This window comes from Triticum aestivum, chromosome 7B (assembly GCF_018294505.1).
Source record: "Triticum aestivum cultivar Chinese Spring chromosome 7B, IWGSC CS RefSeq v2.1, whole genome shotgun sequence".
Taxonomy (NCBI): domain Eukaryota; kingdom Viridiplantae; phylum Streptophyta; class Magnoliopsida; order Poales; family Poaceae; genus Triticum; species Triticum aestivum.
The window spans coordinates 332,925,348-332,942,218 of NC_057813.1; positions in this window are offsets into that span (position 1 = coordinate 332,925,348).

The following is a 16,871-nucleotide window of genomic DNA, read 5'->3' on the forward strand; positions in this document are numbered from 1 at the left end:
TCGGCCATAGACATTGAGATTCCTGGTTTTCAAATTCTAGTAAATCCAAAACTAGTCTGAAATTCATGAAACTTGACATGCTATCATGGAGTGGCATCAACATGCCGTGGTAAATTTTTTGTCCCACTAGGGCAGGTTTGGGTATAAGCTTCTCACAAACAAGAGCTTCTCACAACAAGCCTGATGGTTTCGGTAGGGAACATCCCACCTTTGGGGACGAAATGATATCCACTGCCTCTTATTTCTTTCAAATTTTTTCTAGTGTGACAATAGAGAACAACCGGAGTGTTGTGTCAATTTTTGAGATTTTTCGGGGTTCGTTTGGACATTTTTATGCATTAATTGAGTTTTCGATGCATTTATGTGCATAATTCAAATTTGAACTACATGCACATGCTCGAGTGTAAATAAATTGGTTGGAAAATCAAATCTGTGTCCTTGGGTGCATGCTTAGGTCCCATGCAAGAAATGTGAATAAATTTCAAACACCAGGGCACCGTTGATTGATAGCTACAAAACGTTGAGATACTTTCTTTTTAAATTCTAGTACATCCAAAACTCTTCTGAAATTCTTGAAACTTGGTATGCTATCATGGAATGGAACCCGACATGCTGTGGTATTTTTGGTGTCCATTTTGAGAGAAGGCGCACTCGAATAACATCCAACAAAGGCATTTTGAAACAAATGGCTGCCACTTTAATATCTCAAATGTTGGTATAACTCAAATCGTCTGTGTTCTGTTAACCATTTACGTGATGCCACGTGTCTTGGCTTTAATGTATATAGGAGGTGTCGTGCGGACAGCTGCTTGACTGAAGGGAGGTGTGCGAGCGCATTCTGATGTGCAGGCTGACCAAGAAGTTCATCAGGAAGCGTGCGAGCTCTTCAACGCAGGATTTGTGCATCTCTTGAACACAAACGGTTCAGATTGAATACGATATGCAAATTAAAGCCAGACTTTGTCACTAAGCCAAGAGACACTGCGATTTGTCAAAATATGCAGCTAAAAATCAGTAGCACTATCTAATTTTTGCAACTAAAATCACTAGGACTATCGAATTCATGCACATGTTCGCTACGCACTCACCGTATGGGGCGTGCTAGTAGCTGTGTGAAATGATGGTAGGCGTGCGAGCAGTCCACATCGCAAGCTCACCGGGAGGCGAGCAAGCCCTTTCACCGCCGCCCACCTTGCTCCCACTCCTCCATATTAATGGTGCGTCCGCCTCGCTCCATGAAATGATGGTATAGGAATGCCAGAAGTCCACCGGGCAGGCTCACTAGGAAGCGAGACAACCTTTGACCGCTGCTCGCCTTGCTCCCAATGGTCCGTATTAATGGCACGCCCGAGTGGCGCACCCCCCATCCACGCCACGCACAATCCTCTCTCTCCGACTGCATCCTCGACCCTGCTCTCAGTCCTCAAAGTCCACCAAAGCCGCCGACGAGGTGGAGAATCAGGCTGCCAATAAGCGGAGGCAGGTCGAGAAAGAACCGCAAGCGACTCGAGCAGGTCTAGACTTCATCAGCAACCTCCCGGATGATATGTTGAGAGTCATCATATCCCTCCTCCCAATCAAATATGGGGCGAGGATAGCCGCCCTTTCCCGATGGTGGCGCCCCCTATGGCTCCTCACCCCTGTCAACCTCGTTGATGCTCACGAGCTCTGCCATGGCTATTGCAAAAGCTTGGATGCGTTCTCCCAGATCCTTGGCAGTCACCATGGCCCAATCAGAGGCCTTATCAGGGGCAAGTTCCGTTCCAATGGCAAGGACCGAGCCAAGCTTGATGAGTGGTTCCGATCCCCCGCCATAGATCAGCTCGAGAAGCTCAGTTTTAATGATGGGCATATGCCCTTGCTGCCAACGTCCGCGCTCCACATCACGCCCATGCTGCACCTCGCCAAGTTCATGAACTACCACACCCCCTTAATGACACGCCCGCTCTTTTTCTACCACGACTGAATCACCTCGAGCTCATCGCCGTATGCATCCCAAAGGATGACATGGAGCGCCTGCTCCACGGCTGTACTTCACTCGAGTTCCTTCGTCTTCAGGCGATGAATTGGTCGAGTACCTTCCACATCACCTCCCGGACTCTCCTGACTATTTATGTGTATTGCTGGTGCTGCAACGAGAGATCACAAAAGGTGGAACACAATATGGTCATTGAGGACACACCTTCACTTGAGAGATTACTTGTAGTTGACCAACAAGGTCCAACAAGAATCAATGACATTTCTGCACCGAAATTGGCAGTGGTGGGCTACTCGTCTGTCAAATACTACTACTTTCAGGTACAACAGTCACCTTATACCTCTCTTTCTTGATATCAACATTATTTCTAGTTTTGAAGATGTATGTTCGTCTGTCATCCAGCAAAGCTTCACCTAGATTCTAGGCACAATGAAGGTCTTGGCACTAGAATCTGTCGGCCCCAACCTGGACCAAGTTGTCAGTTGCATGAGATGCTTTCCGTGCCTGAAGAAGCTGTATATCGAGGTGATGTTCCTTTCCTATTAAATGTTAACCATAAGGGGGTTAAATTTTTGGCACATTTTCCCAAGTTTACAATGGCAATGTACTACGATTTCTGAAGGAATTTTGGAGGATTTCAGGACATACACCCTCAACCACATATTGGTTCCTTGATTCATCTGGTTACAACCCATAAGCATTTCTCCTTTGGATTCATCTGTACTAGTTTTCTTACGGAATTTTTCATCAAATCCAACCTCTTGTGAAGAAGGCTACATGTTTCTAGATTGTAATTAAATGCCCATGTTAATCATGTCAGATCGAAGATGGCACGTTGGTGCATTTTACAAATCCTGCAAACCAAATAGGCGTGTGGTAGTGTTCAAAACTGCATGTAGGCACTAATACATTCTCTTCTTTTGCAGATAATAATACGCCCGGATGTGGATAATTTTTATAACGACAATCACATCGAATGCCTGGATCTGCATCTCTCAAATATAATTTGAACTCCTACTGAGGGACCTTACCGGAGATTACACTCGCCAGGTTCTTTCTTGCCAGAGCAAAGGTGGTGAGGGTGCTGAGGTTGAACATGAATTTAATTAGGAAAGATGAATGGTATGTTGATCAGAGCTGGAAGGTACTGTAGAATGGAAGAGGCTCCAAAAAAGCTAAACTTTCTTTTGGAAGACCATATGGCAGAGCAATTGGAAGTCATTGTGTCAAACCCATACATGACTTGTTAGTGGCTGATCCCTTTGCAGAAATGTCGATGTTTGCAATGTCTGAATCTGGGCGTTGTAATCTTTGCATTTGAGACTTGCAATATTTATGGTATTTGTTATATAATGTAATTGGATGTTTAATTTGGTATTGCAATCATGTCATGTTACAAGTACATATATGTTCACTACTGGAAACAGCTTCTTTGCCGTCCGCCATGGTAGATGGCAAAGCCATAGATCCCGGACGGCAAACATCTTTGTTGTCCGCTAGTAGACGGCAAACTATTCGTCTGAATAGGTGCCAGCAAAGGCCATCTTTGCTGTCCGCTTCCGCCAAACAGACGGCAAACGATTGTGCCGTCCGCCGTCTGAGGCCAGTAGACGGCAAAGACAACGGACGACGGTGGGGTGGCATCAGAGCCGTTAGGGCGTTAATGACGCTCTTTGCCGTCCGCCAGCAGATGGCAAAGATTCAAAGGTCTTTGCCGTCTGCCAGCAGACGGCAAAGAGCTCAGTTAGGCCAGCACTAGGAAGCTGCCACATGGCCAGCTATGCCGTCCGCCAGCAGAGAAGAAAGATTCAAAGGTCTTTGTCGTCCGCTAGCAGACGGCATAGCTGACCAAATAGGTATCCAGTGTTCCCAGTGTCTACAGGAAGCTGCCATGTCTACTCTTTGCCGTCTGCTAGCAGACGGCAAAGAGAATATATATCCCCTGTTTTCATTTATATCAATTTAATTTCACTGGAATTCACACACAGATATACATACATACATACATATATATATTTTCACAGGCACATCAGACATATGATCTATGCAACACATAGCTCCATCCATGACAACATATATACATACATAAGAAACATAGTTTCATCCATACATCTTACACTACTATCACAATGTTCATCCAACACTACTATCACAATGTTCATCCAACACATGCATCCATATAACAAGTTCCACATTATTCGTCGATCAAAACAAAAAAAGAACAGAGAAACAAGCACTCCATCCATGCAAGCTTCCATATAGTGAATTAAATCTACAAATTGGGAAACAAGAAAGTTAGAAGAAGAAGAGGAAGAAAACTAGAAGAAGAAGAAGGAGAAGAAGGAGAAGAAGACTAGAAGAAGGAGAAGAAGACTAGAAGAAGAAGAAGAAGAAGAACTTCTTCTTCTTCTTTTCTTCCTATTCCTTCTTTTCTTCCTCTTCCTTGATTTTCTTCATCTTATTATGTCATTTGTGGACTAAATAGGCTAAATTATGTCATAAATGGACTAAATAGGCTAAATATAAGAAGAAAATGCCATTTTTGAGCTAACGTAGCAAATTATGCCATTTTTTCCCTAACTAAGATTATTGTGTCTTTTTGAGGACAACAAGCTAAGTATATGCCATTTATGAGTTTAGCAAGGTTATGATGCCATTTACGAATAAAAACAAGTAAGTGGAGGAAAAGAAGAAGAAGAAGAAGAAGAAGAAGAAGAACTTCTTCTTCTTCTTCTTCTTTTCTTCCTATTCCTTCTTTCCTTCCTCTTCCTTGATTTTCTTCATCTTATTATGTCATTTGTGGACTAAATAGGCTAAATTATGTCATAAATGGACTACATAGGCTAAATAAGAAGAAAAATGCCATTTTTGAGCTAACGTAGCAAATTATGCCATTTTGACCTAACTAAGCTTATTGTGTCATTTTAGCGGACAACAAGCTAAGTATATGACATTTATGAGGTTAGAAAGGTTATGATGCCATTTACAATAAAAACAAGTAAGAGGAGGAAAAGAAGAAGAAGAAGAAGAAGAAGAAGAAGAAGTTAAGAAGAAGAAGAAGAAGAAGAAGAAGAACTTCTTCTTCTTCTTCTTCTTCTTTCCTTCCTCTTCATTGATTTTCTTCATCTTATTATGTCATTTGTGGACTAAATAGGCTAAATTATGTCATAAATGGACTAAACAGGCTAAATAAGAAGAAAAATACCGTTATCACGGAGGTGTAGGAATGGTTTGGGTTGCGCCATTGGCAGACGGAGGTGAAGGACCGGTCAGGGTTCCGGCATTGGCAGACGCGGAAGGATTGGTCGATGCTTGTCTGGAGCCATGCTGAACCAAAGATCATTTCCAATAATGTCTCGTTAGCATGATGCAAACTGAAATGTGAATATTAGTAACTAAGGATCATTCAAATCAAACTCATCGTGCCCACCGGAGCAATCTGGGGCATCGGCGGAGGGGCCTGACCATTTTTCTCGCACATGGTCTGCACATTTGGTTCTCACGAGTCAGTCATATTAGTTAGTAATGCGAACATTACGTGCATGATTGGTCTAATATGCACAAGAAACGGACCACGATGAGCTCGTACAGGGCCCGGTGAGACGCCTCTTTCCGGTTCCTCTCCTCCTCCAACAGCTTAGTCGTCTTCTCCTCCCTCTCCCTCTCCCTCTCCACCGCCTCCATTTTTGCCTCCTCCAAAAGCTCCTGGGTGTACAATCTCTCTTTTTGAACCATTGCCTGCAACACAACACTCCTCGTTAGCATTGTAATCATCAACAGATGCACACACGATGTAATGGAGGAAAGGTCAGAGAGTCCGTATAACTAACCGCCACGGCGAGCTCCGCGGGCCGTGCAAGAGGCGTTATCTCAGGATCAGAGCTACTGAGGAGCTTCTTGATCTGCGAGAGAGTCTTAGGACAACATATCAGTCCATCACAATGGCTTGAGAGCCATGGGACCTCCCGCCACCAGATATCATCACCAGCTCTGTATCAAAAGGATCCTGCCTCGGGTTAAAGTCCTCCCCTTTCCTCGTCTTCCCCTCGTCTTCCCCTCGTCTCTGTACTTCACAAGCTTGTGGTGGGAGGAGATGTTGGTGAAGTTCTCTGGATGATCTAGGTCAGACTCCGTGAATGCCTTGGCCTTCTTGTACGGGGCCATATGGGCCATGCCATAGAGGTCGAACAGAGTAGGCACAGGCTTCTTGTGGTAGTGCACCTGAGAGAGAGGAACAAAATATTAGTTAATTAGGGCTCGAGCTAGCATTAAGAATGATATTACTATGTAAATAGGTCATTTTGGAGCTAAGAACGGTTATTATGTCATTTTCAAGGAAAACAAGCTAAGTTTAGGTCATTTTGGAGCTAAGAAAGATTATTATGCCATTTTTGACCAAAGTATGCTAATTATGTTATTATTGAGCTATCCATGGTATTTATGCTATTTTTAGCTAACTAAAGCATATTAAGTCATTATTGAGCTATCGAAGGTAGTTATGCCATTTTTAACTAACTAAAGCATATTAAGTCATTTTATAGAGCTATCTAAAGGTTATTATGTCATTTTAGAGCTAAATATGTCATAAATGAACTATCCAAGGTAGTTATTATGTCATTTTAACTAACTAAGCATATTAAGTCATTTTGGAAAGGATAAATGCTACCATGAAGAATGAAATTGCATGAATCATGTGCCAAACCACATACCCAGTTATCCCCGTACTCAAACAGGTTGGAGCTCCCTTGATGGTGTGGCACACCTTCCATTTGGTCGCGCTTATGCTTGGCGCTTTGGTATTCAAGCCACCATTCAAGAGAGCACCACACATCCACCAATGCCTCCCAACAGTCCATCTTATCGACACACCATCTTGGGGGCACCTAAGTGAGTCAAGAGAAATTTCAGCGCTACGAATCAAATCAAAAAAAATAAGTTCAAGGCGTTAAGAATAGGTTTAATTACCGACAAGTACTTCTCCCTACTCAGAAACTTGTTGCGACACTTCTTCTTGGCCCTCCTAATACCCTGCGAGACGTAGTAGTCTCGAACGGCCTGCACCCGAGCCTCGTGATGTAAGTTCTGAAGTAGGCACTTGCACTCGGCTTCGACAACCATAGCTGCGGCCTCCTGTTCTCCCTCTGAAACCCTGTAGAAGATTTGTAATCAAAGAAGACAACAATGATTAGTACAATCACTAGGTAGGTAGTGTTCGTTTGCAATTCTCTAAAGGAGAAATTACCCAAAACCAACGGAACACAATGTTGGCCACCGTCTCGCACGTGACACCGGTGACCATCTCCCCTCGAGGGGCCGGGGCAACTGAGTACAACTCCCAGCTCAGTGCTAGCTCTGGAACCTAACCCTCACCGGGCATCGTGACCCACCCAGGGAAGTGCTGCCGGCAAAGTGTGCCAAGGACCTGGTTGGGCCTGCGGACACCATGGTCACGGGGGTATACCCTGCCCCTGCAGTATGACAAGGCTGACACATTAGATATTGATTTGAAGGAACATGAAGGAAAAAGGTTAAAAAATAGTAAATGCACTTACTTCAATCCTTTAGGCGCAATCAACCACCTTTGGTCGGGGGTCGTCGGCATGGGCAGGAGCTTTGTACCGCCATGCTTGTAGACCTTCTTGCCCTTCTCAACCATCTCATCGTCGCTATAGCTATCATCTGAAAAGGTGTCCTCGCTACCATCCTCCAGGCCACTAGCCTCCGGAGTCTCGTGGGAAGAAGACGGCGGGACCGGAGTCTCGTGGGAAGAAGACGGCAGGACCGGAGTCTTGTGGGAAGAAGATGGTGGGATCGGAGTCTTCTGGCACGAAGACCCCGTGACCGAAGTCTTATGGGACGAAGACCCCATGACCGGAGTCTTCTGGGACGAAGACTCTAGGACCGGACTCATGTGGACCGAAGGATCGGCGACCCGAGTCTGGTGGGGCGAAGGATCAGCGACCGGAGGCTCATGGACCCGAGTTCAAGACGGTTCCACGTTAGACGGAGCAGTCCTGTGGTCGGGGTGAATCAGCTGAGGGTGGCGGCAAGGAAGCCGTAGCAGCCTTCCTAACTCTCCCGGGGCCACGTCCACCTCCACCAGCCTTCTTCGTCCTGCCCCGACCTCTCCCTGCCGAAGTAGAAGCGCCCGCCGCAGTCGTCTGCATACTATCTAGCAGCGCTCTCCGGAGGGGCTGGGGTGCAATAATGGAACCACCCCTCACAGTAGCGCTCGCAGGAGGCTCGGGGCGCTCTGGACCCTTGCCCACAATCCTGTCAACACCTGCAATGACAAAAAGTAAACAAAATTAGTACAACATAAAAAAATTGGATACCTGACATGAACATAATAATATGTATATAATTTAAGTGTATCATCATCATGAATAATAATAAAAATACACCCGATCAACAGAAATATATATGATGTTTTTGTATCATCATCATGTCCTGGGTCGATCAGGGTTTCGGGGTGTCGGGGTCGGGGTGTGCTGTCAGGGTGTCGGGGTGTGGTGTCAAGGTGTCGAGGGTCGATATCGGGGTGGGGGGTCGGGGTGTCGATTGTCGGGGTGTCAGGGTGTCGGGGTGTCGGGGTCGGGGTCGGGGTGTCGGTGGTCGGGGTCGGGGTGTGGTGTCCGGGTGTCGGGGTGTCGGGGTCGGGGTGTCGTGCCGGGGTGTCGTGTCGGGGTCGGGGTGTCAGGGTGTTGGGGTCGGGGTCGGGGTGTGGGTTGGGGTGTGGTGTCAGGGTGTTGGCGGGTCGGGGGTAAGGGTATTAGGGTGTTAGGGTGTCGGGGTCGGGGTCGGGGTGTCGTGCCGGGGTGTCGTGTCGGGGTTGGGGTATCAGGGTGTCGGGGTCGAGGTCAGGGTGTGGGTCGGAGTGTGGTGTCAGGCTGTCGGTTGGTCGGGGGTCGGGGTCGGGGTCGGGGTGTGGTGTCAGGGTGTCGGGAGTCGGGGTCGGGGTGTCGTGTCGGGGTGTCGGGGGTCGGGGGTCGGGGTCTCTTTTTCCTTGTCTTCTTCTCTTCTTCTTCTCCTCCTCCTCTCCTCTTTCTTCTTCTTCTTCTCCTCCTCTCCTCTTTCTTCTTCTTCTTTCTTCTTCTTCTTCTTCTTCTTCTTCTTCTTCTTCTTCTTCTTCTTCTTCTTCTTCTTCTTCTTCTTCTTCTTCTTCTTCTTCTTCTTCTTCTTCTTCTTCTTCTTCTTCTTCTTCTTCTTCTTCTCTTTCGTCTTCTCCCTCTCCCTGTTCCTCCCTCCTCCTCCTCCTTCTACTTCTTCTTCTAAACTAAAACTAAAACTAATCTAAAATAAACTAAAACTAAAAATAATCTAAAATAAACTAAACTATAACTAAAACAGAAACTAAACTAAAAGAAACAAAAAGAAACTAATTAAAAAAGGGGGAGGAGCTCACCTGCAGGAGGAGGAGGCGACCCGGTGGAGGGGGAGGCCGGACGGCCGCGGCGGCCGCTGGAGGAGGCGGCGACCCGGTGGAGGGGGAGGCCGGGCGGCCGCGGTGGGACGGGGCGGGGACGGCCACGACGCGGCTGGTCGACGTCGAAGGAGCGGTGGGGCCGCGGTGGAGATCTGGGAGAGGTGCGGGGCAGCGGCGCGGGCCGGTGTGGGTGGGGGTGGCGAGGAACGGGAGGGGGCGGGGCGATGTGGAAGGGGCGGCGGGGGTGCGGTGGAGGTCGGGGCGCCGCAGGGGAGGGGTGCGTGGCGGCAGGGCAGCCGGCTATGCCAGACGGGGTCGGCGGCGGCGGCGCGGTTGTGGCTGGGGAGGGAACGAGCGAGAGAGAGTGGACAGGACAGGGGCGGGACAACCGTTAACGTACCCGCCTCTTTGCCATCCGCCAACGGTCGGCAAACATTCTTTGTTGTCCGCTTGCGGACGGCAAAGAGGTGGGGCCGGTGGGCTTGGGTTGGTTACACAATAACTGGACCCACCAACCTCTTTGCCGTCTGCTAGTGGACGGCATAGTTTCTTTGCCGTCAGCCACCGGACGGCAAAGAGTTTCCTGATGGAAAAGACCATGTTTGCCATCAGCCACTTCTTTGCCTTCCATTTTCGTGTGGCGGACGACAAAGAGTTGGCAGACGGCAAATAAGCTAATTCCAGTAGTGGTTGTTCTTCTGTACACAGAGCATAGATGTTCTGCAGATAGAGCATATCACAACACACATGGACCGCACATGGTAACCCATCAGCAATGAATTCATCAATCGCAAACAGTTCATCCAACTGAACCGTATGTTGTATATCGCACAAAACCTTCATCTGGCTGCCCATTTCTGTTCTTCCGCCTCATCACAAACAGTTAATTGAACTAAACCGTATGCTCCTCATCGCACACACAACTAAATTCTGAACTGTGTTTGATGCATCCGTCATCGCAAATGTTTTGCATCTTTTTGACTGTTTTTTACATCATTGTTTGTGATTATTGCATCGCACACAGTTTCGTCAAAGGGTCTCTGATCGTAGTGTCGCGTTAGCACCATCCTGCAGTAGTTGTTGGACGAGGACTTGGAGGGATTCCGTGAAGAATACCTTGATGAAGATTTGGAGGAGTTGTCCTTCTTCTTGAAGAACTTCTTCGATTTCTTCATCATTTGAGTCGTAGTTCTTGCTCTTTCCTTTACCATGGTTGTTGTTGCCCAAATCAAATCTTCCACTAGCTCATATCTCAGCTTCCCAGACAGGACAGTCCGAGATGAAATGTCATGGTTTCTTGCACTTGAAACAGGTGTACTCTCCTATGGGTTTTGCCGAGGATTTTGACTTGCTAGAAGAGTTTGATACTTTTCCCTCAAACTTGTTTTTCTTTCGGAAACGCTGGAAACTTTTAGTGATCAGTGCGAGGACTTTGTTGATTCTTTCAGGTTCATTGGAATCTTCTACAATGTTGTCTTCCGAGGAAGAATCAGCTACAACTTTGAGAGCATGATTCTTTCGGTGAGTGGAGCCATAAAGATCTTTCTTTTCTTCTTCCTATTCCTCATGGTGTTTAGCCTCTCCATGATATGAGCAGAGCCAAGAGTCTTGAAATCACCCCGTTCACAAATCATTATAACAAGGGTATCGAAGGAACTTTCAAGAGATCAGAGCAACCTCTTCACTACTTTATGATCGGTGATATCTTTGGTGCCAAGACCTGTAGTTCATTTGCAATGTCACTAAGGCAATCAAAAGTTTGTTGACAGCTTCATTGCCAATTCTCTTGAAGTGGTTGAATTTTGCTCGAAGAGTGTAGATGCGAGTTTCCTTCTGACTTGAAATGCCTTCATTGATCTTCTTGAGAATGTCCCATAATTCCTTCATGGTTTCACATGGACGATACCGACAGAACTGAGCGCGAGAGAGATGATCACCAATTTCATCTTTGGCTTGAGCATCCATCTCAATAAATTTCTTCTCGAGGTCAGTAGGGACTTGAGGCATTTCCACCATGAAACCATTCTGCACCACATTCCACATGTCATAGTCAATTGCTTAGAGACGGATCTTCATCTTCTCCTTCCATAGGAGATAGTATTTCCCATCGAAGATGGGCATCTTGTGGTGCAACTTGTAACTCGCTCAATACATTCTTAAACTCCAAGGTGGTTAGACTAAAATGAGCAGAGTCAAGGAGTACCTTGCTTTGATACCAATTGTTGGAACAAAGTATGTCTACCAGAGGGGGGTGAATGGGAGTTTTTAAATTTCTTTCGGAAACTTCAAAACTCTCAGAACACAATAGCGGAAAGAAGGGTAACAGTAACAGTGAGTGAAAGTAAAATACCGAAACAAAAAATAATCACAGTCATCAAAGAAATCACATGGTGGCAAACATTCAGGTAGGGTAGTTCGAATGGAATAGTGTGAATAGATAACCAGTGATGCTCAATGGAGACAAATGATTTGGTAGACTAGTTCATCCTTCTACACAAGTACTATGTCTGGTTGGAGGGGTTGTGATCTAACACAAGATAAACTCTCTTCACCCTATTCTCCTCGACAATTGGTTCGTCAACCAATGTTGATTAGTCGTGGTAGATACTTGAGGTGATCTCCTAACCTTTACAGACTTCTTCTTCAAGAACCGTAATCACTCTTGGTCTCTAAAGGAAATGACACCTAACCGTCTAGAGAGTTTGCATCTCTCAAGAGTAATAGGTGGAGCGTACTAGACTTAGATTAGAGTGATGCTAGACCACTATCTAATTCTTCAGCTCTAGGATTTTTCTCTCGGTGGATTTTTAACTCAAATCACTCTGGAGAGGGGGTTTCTCCACAATCTTCTATGAATCAAATGGAGCAGCCATCGGACAAAGCCGGTGCAGGGTGGTTATTTATAGGCGCAACCTTCCCTGATGGGAAGTGACCATTTTGGACGTGCGGTCTAGCCAATGGCCAACCAACATGTTTGCAATGGTCGGATTTTTCAAGCAACAGTGACATTACTTGCGGAACAAGTAATGCTAACTCTCCAGTCTGAGACATATCTCTCGTAGCAAAGAAGATCATAGTCTCTTCCTGGCAAGTATTTGCTCGGAACGCAAAGAGATTTCTCTCACAGCTTTCATAGGATTGAGTTTAGCATCAGAGAACCTAAGTTTTGAATGTTTTACTATAGCGACTCGATCCCAATGGATCGAAGTCTCTGTGCTTAAGTGTCATCTCTGGATCGGTATGCTGACACAAACAATACTCAAGGAATTATAATAGAGTTCAATCACACACTTATTACATCAAGGTCCTCATAAAGAGTATTTATTACAAAAATATGGCTAAAGGCCAACTAAATAAGATAATTGCAGAAGCTTCGAAGATAAATGAGTCCATCAACTCCATGGCATAACTGAGTGCATGAAAAGGACCTAGCGCACCTTATTCTTCGTCGGAAAACTTGGCAACATTAGACGTTGCAGCCGTGTAGGTCAGCACATGGAATATGCTGGCAAAGTCACACTATAGAGTGATGAATTAAAGAGACTATAACTACATGCATATTTGGCTGGTGGAGGCTCTATGTTTAATTTGCATAAAGCCATTTTTCCCTACAACAAAGGAATAAATTTTATTTAATACCAAGTTTATTCCATTATTGAGATTGTTCGTCCAACTCAATCCCAAAATTACCAATGTAGAAATAATAAACCCCATACATTAATTAAATAGAGTGATGAGATCAACAAAATATTCACTTCTAGATACTCAAATTATCCATAACTGGGGACATGGCTAACCATGATTAGTTTGTACACTCTACAGCGGTTTGCGCACTTTTCCCCACAAGACTCGACCGCATCCATGATCGGAAGATCGAGACATAGCCTTTCTGAAACATTAAGTATTTACTCTGGGTAGACAGGTACACCTACTTTCCCCTACATCTGCTAGTCTACCACAGAAAGAGGTCACACAACTTACTCAACTATACCAGAGCCCATAATGGCTTGTGGCTGCACATGGAAGTTTCTAGGCATGAAATATCATATGATCCCTTTGAGCCTAGCTGGCAGACCTAGGGTAATCACACGGGTACTCCGAGATTCCCTTGGGCAAGCACTGGTTTCTCCAGGTGCCCCAAACAATCTACCCAGATGTGTATTAAAGTTGCCACCTTAATGTTGTTCCAAAATTATTATCTCTCGCAACTTTCATGAATCTCACATACCAATCCCGTCTACGAGCATGGCTAAGCAATGTATGAGCATAACATATATTCCGGGGTGATCAAAGGTAATAGGTTCCTACCTCATGAACTACATAACCAAACCACATGTTCCCAATCATAACCATGCAATCTCTGAGGGTGAAACTAATGCATAGTCAAAACTGGGTATAAAAGAGTATGATCAAAGTGTAACTTGCCTTGTTGACGATTAGAAAACTCTAGAGATTCATAGTAACAATCTTCGCACTCCGGAAAATCTATTGCAAACAAACAATAGCATACATAAGCACTCAAGCAAAAGATGCAAAGAAAACCAAAGAAAAGATTCGGAAAACCCAACAACAAGAAAATAACTACTCTAAATAGAAAATAAATTTTAACAATATTATAATTAGGTGGATTAGATCTTAACAGAAGGTACATGTGATTAGCTTCGATTTGCAAAAAGAATCAAGTAAAACGGAGCTATGAAACTCAAGTTACGAACAAAAGAAGTTCCAATTCAAATCTAAACAAAAAACAAATTCTAAATTTCAAAAACATGTTTTAAGTTGGTTTACTGGATAGATGAGAATGCTCTGAAGATTTTAGCGTTGGTTTCATCGAATTTGGGCAAACGGGCAAAAAGTTGTGATAGTTTGAAACGCAGGGGATAAACTGTAAATAAAACTAGCGGATGGGTCCCTTGCAGAAAAAGAAAAAGACAAAGACAAATTTAACGAACAAATGTTTGCTACAGAGACCTAACGAACTAATACCGTTTGCTACCAAAGACTAATGAGCGAATGGTCGCTAAATAAAAAAACAATTCAAAAAAAAACAGATCTCGATCTCGATCGCTAGATCCAGATCGGACAAACAAGGGCGGCGGCACTTACAGCGGCGGCGGTGGTCATCGGCGGCGAGGCGGTCGGCAGCGGTGGATGGCTCCAGGCAGGACGGCGGCATCGGCGGAGTGCGGCGGCTAATGGCGGGGCGGCTTGCTGCAGCGGCGGCGGCGGAGGGGATGCGAGGCGGTGGCTGCTGCTGAGGAGGAGGAGAGGGGGCCAGGGCCTTCGTATTTAAAGGGCTCGGGGGATGTGGCTGCTTGCGTGAGGGGCAAGCCGGCGATGACGACGTGTCTGAGCTAGACACGGCAGCGCGAGGCGGGCGGCGGGCGGACTCCGTTCGGAGCTGGTGCGGGGCTGCTGGGCCGCGGCCTGGCCCGGTTGGCTGGGCCGGCCCGGTTGTAGCGACCAGACCTCAAACGATCAAGTCTCTCTGCATCAGTGTCATCCCTGGATCGATAATGCTGACACGCAGAGTACTCGAGGATTTATAACAAAGTTTCAATCACACACTTATTACATCAAATGTCTCAAAAGTGAACTTATTACAATAATATGGCTTAAGGACATCCAACTAAGATAACAACGAAAGGCTTAGAAGATAAAGTGAGTCCATCAACTCCAACGGCATAGCTGAGTGAACAACTGAAAGTGCAACCATCCCTTGGTGGTTTTGGTAATTCCTAACAACATATACCTCATTGAGCTAATGCTACTACAAGATAAATATTTCAGGAAAGCTCAATGATTGGCATGGCATGGATGAGAAAAGTGGATCCCTCAAAATGCTAAGGACAAAAGGATTGGCTCAAGCTCAAAGCACAAGACACTTCATTTTCTATTTTAGTGATCCAAGATCACATTGAGTCTATAGGAAAAGCCAATACTATCAAGGAGGGATGAGGTGTTGCTTAATGGCTTTCTTGCTCAAAATCCTTAGTGATATGCTCCAAAGCCCTCAAGTACTTTCTCACTCCACATATGACCCAAACCAAAAGTCCAACTCAGCCCCACCGATTCTTCCTATCCAGCGCCACCGAGTTTGGATATCATAGCCACTGCCACAAACTCTAGGCAAATCGGTCTCACCGATATGGATCTCGGTCTCAGCGAGATGGGGTTGTAATCTCTCTGTTTACCTTTCGTAATGTTTCGGTCTTACCGAGATGAGTGAATTGGTCCCATCGAGATTACAATGCAAACTCTCTGTTTCCCTTTCGGAACCTTTCGGTCTTACCGAGATGAGCGAATCGGTCCCATCGAGTTTGCCTGACCAACCCTCTGTGTATCCATTACCAAAATCGGTCCCACCAAGTTTATGTAATCGGTCTCACCGAGATTACGTGATGCCCTAACCCTAATCATATCGGTCCTACCGAGTTGCATCTCGGTCCCACCGAAAATCCTAACGGTCACATAATTTGCTGAATCGTTCCGACCGAGTTTAATGATTCGGTCCCACCGAGATTTGTAAGTTATGTGTACCGGTTAGATTTTTTGTGGAGGCTATATATACCTGTCACATCCCTAGTTCTGGTATGCTCGAGGCTAGCTAGTCATTTGTGCATCATGTTTAAATTCCATTTAAACTTGAAATGGGGATTTGTGAAACCCTCAGAATCATTTTTGGAAATGACCCAAATAAAAATTGCTCCAAAAAGGTCCAAGAAAATGCTCATGTTGCTCTCTGAAAATATTGGACAGAGATAAAAATCAAACCAATATTTTTAGGAGCTCATAAGTATTTATTTTGGGCATTTGGAATTAATGCATAATTATTTGCATTGGATATATATTGTTATATATATAATATATGTCCAAAAATTATGCCATTTGTTGAGGAGCTCTGGAATAATACCACTAGCACCTGCAAAAATTGCCATAAAGTAAAATGATTTAATATTATTATTAAATTAAAACAAATGTCAGAAAAATAGAAAAGAAAAGTAAAAGGGAGAAGAGACTTACCTGGCGCTTAGCTCCTGTGCTAGCCCAGCACTGTGCGGCCTGGCCGGCCCAGCTGGCCAGCAAGGCCCACCTGTTCCCCCTTCCCTCTCGTCTTCCTCCCGCCAGAAGGACGGGCGCGTGCCCGACACGCGCACCGCCGCACCGCGCCACCTCCTCCCTCCCTGCCTGCCTGTCCTCCCCCTCGTCGCTCTGGATGACCCGGATGACGCCACGCGCCGCCCTGCATTGCTCTCACTCTCCCTCACTCTCCCTCCTCCCCTGGTTCTCTCTCTCCCAACCGCCGAACGCGGCCGTCGCCACCGCTCGCCGTTGCCGTAGGCACCGCCGCAGCCTCGCCTCTCCGACAAGTCCAACAGCTCCGCCACATTGCCCTCGTCCTCTACGCCAAGCCGCGAGACGCGGGAAGCCCTGGAGAGCCGCCATCGTCGCCTTCTTCACCTCCGG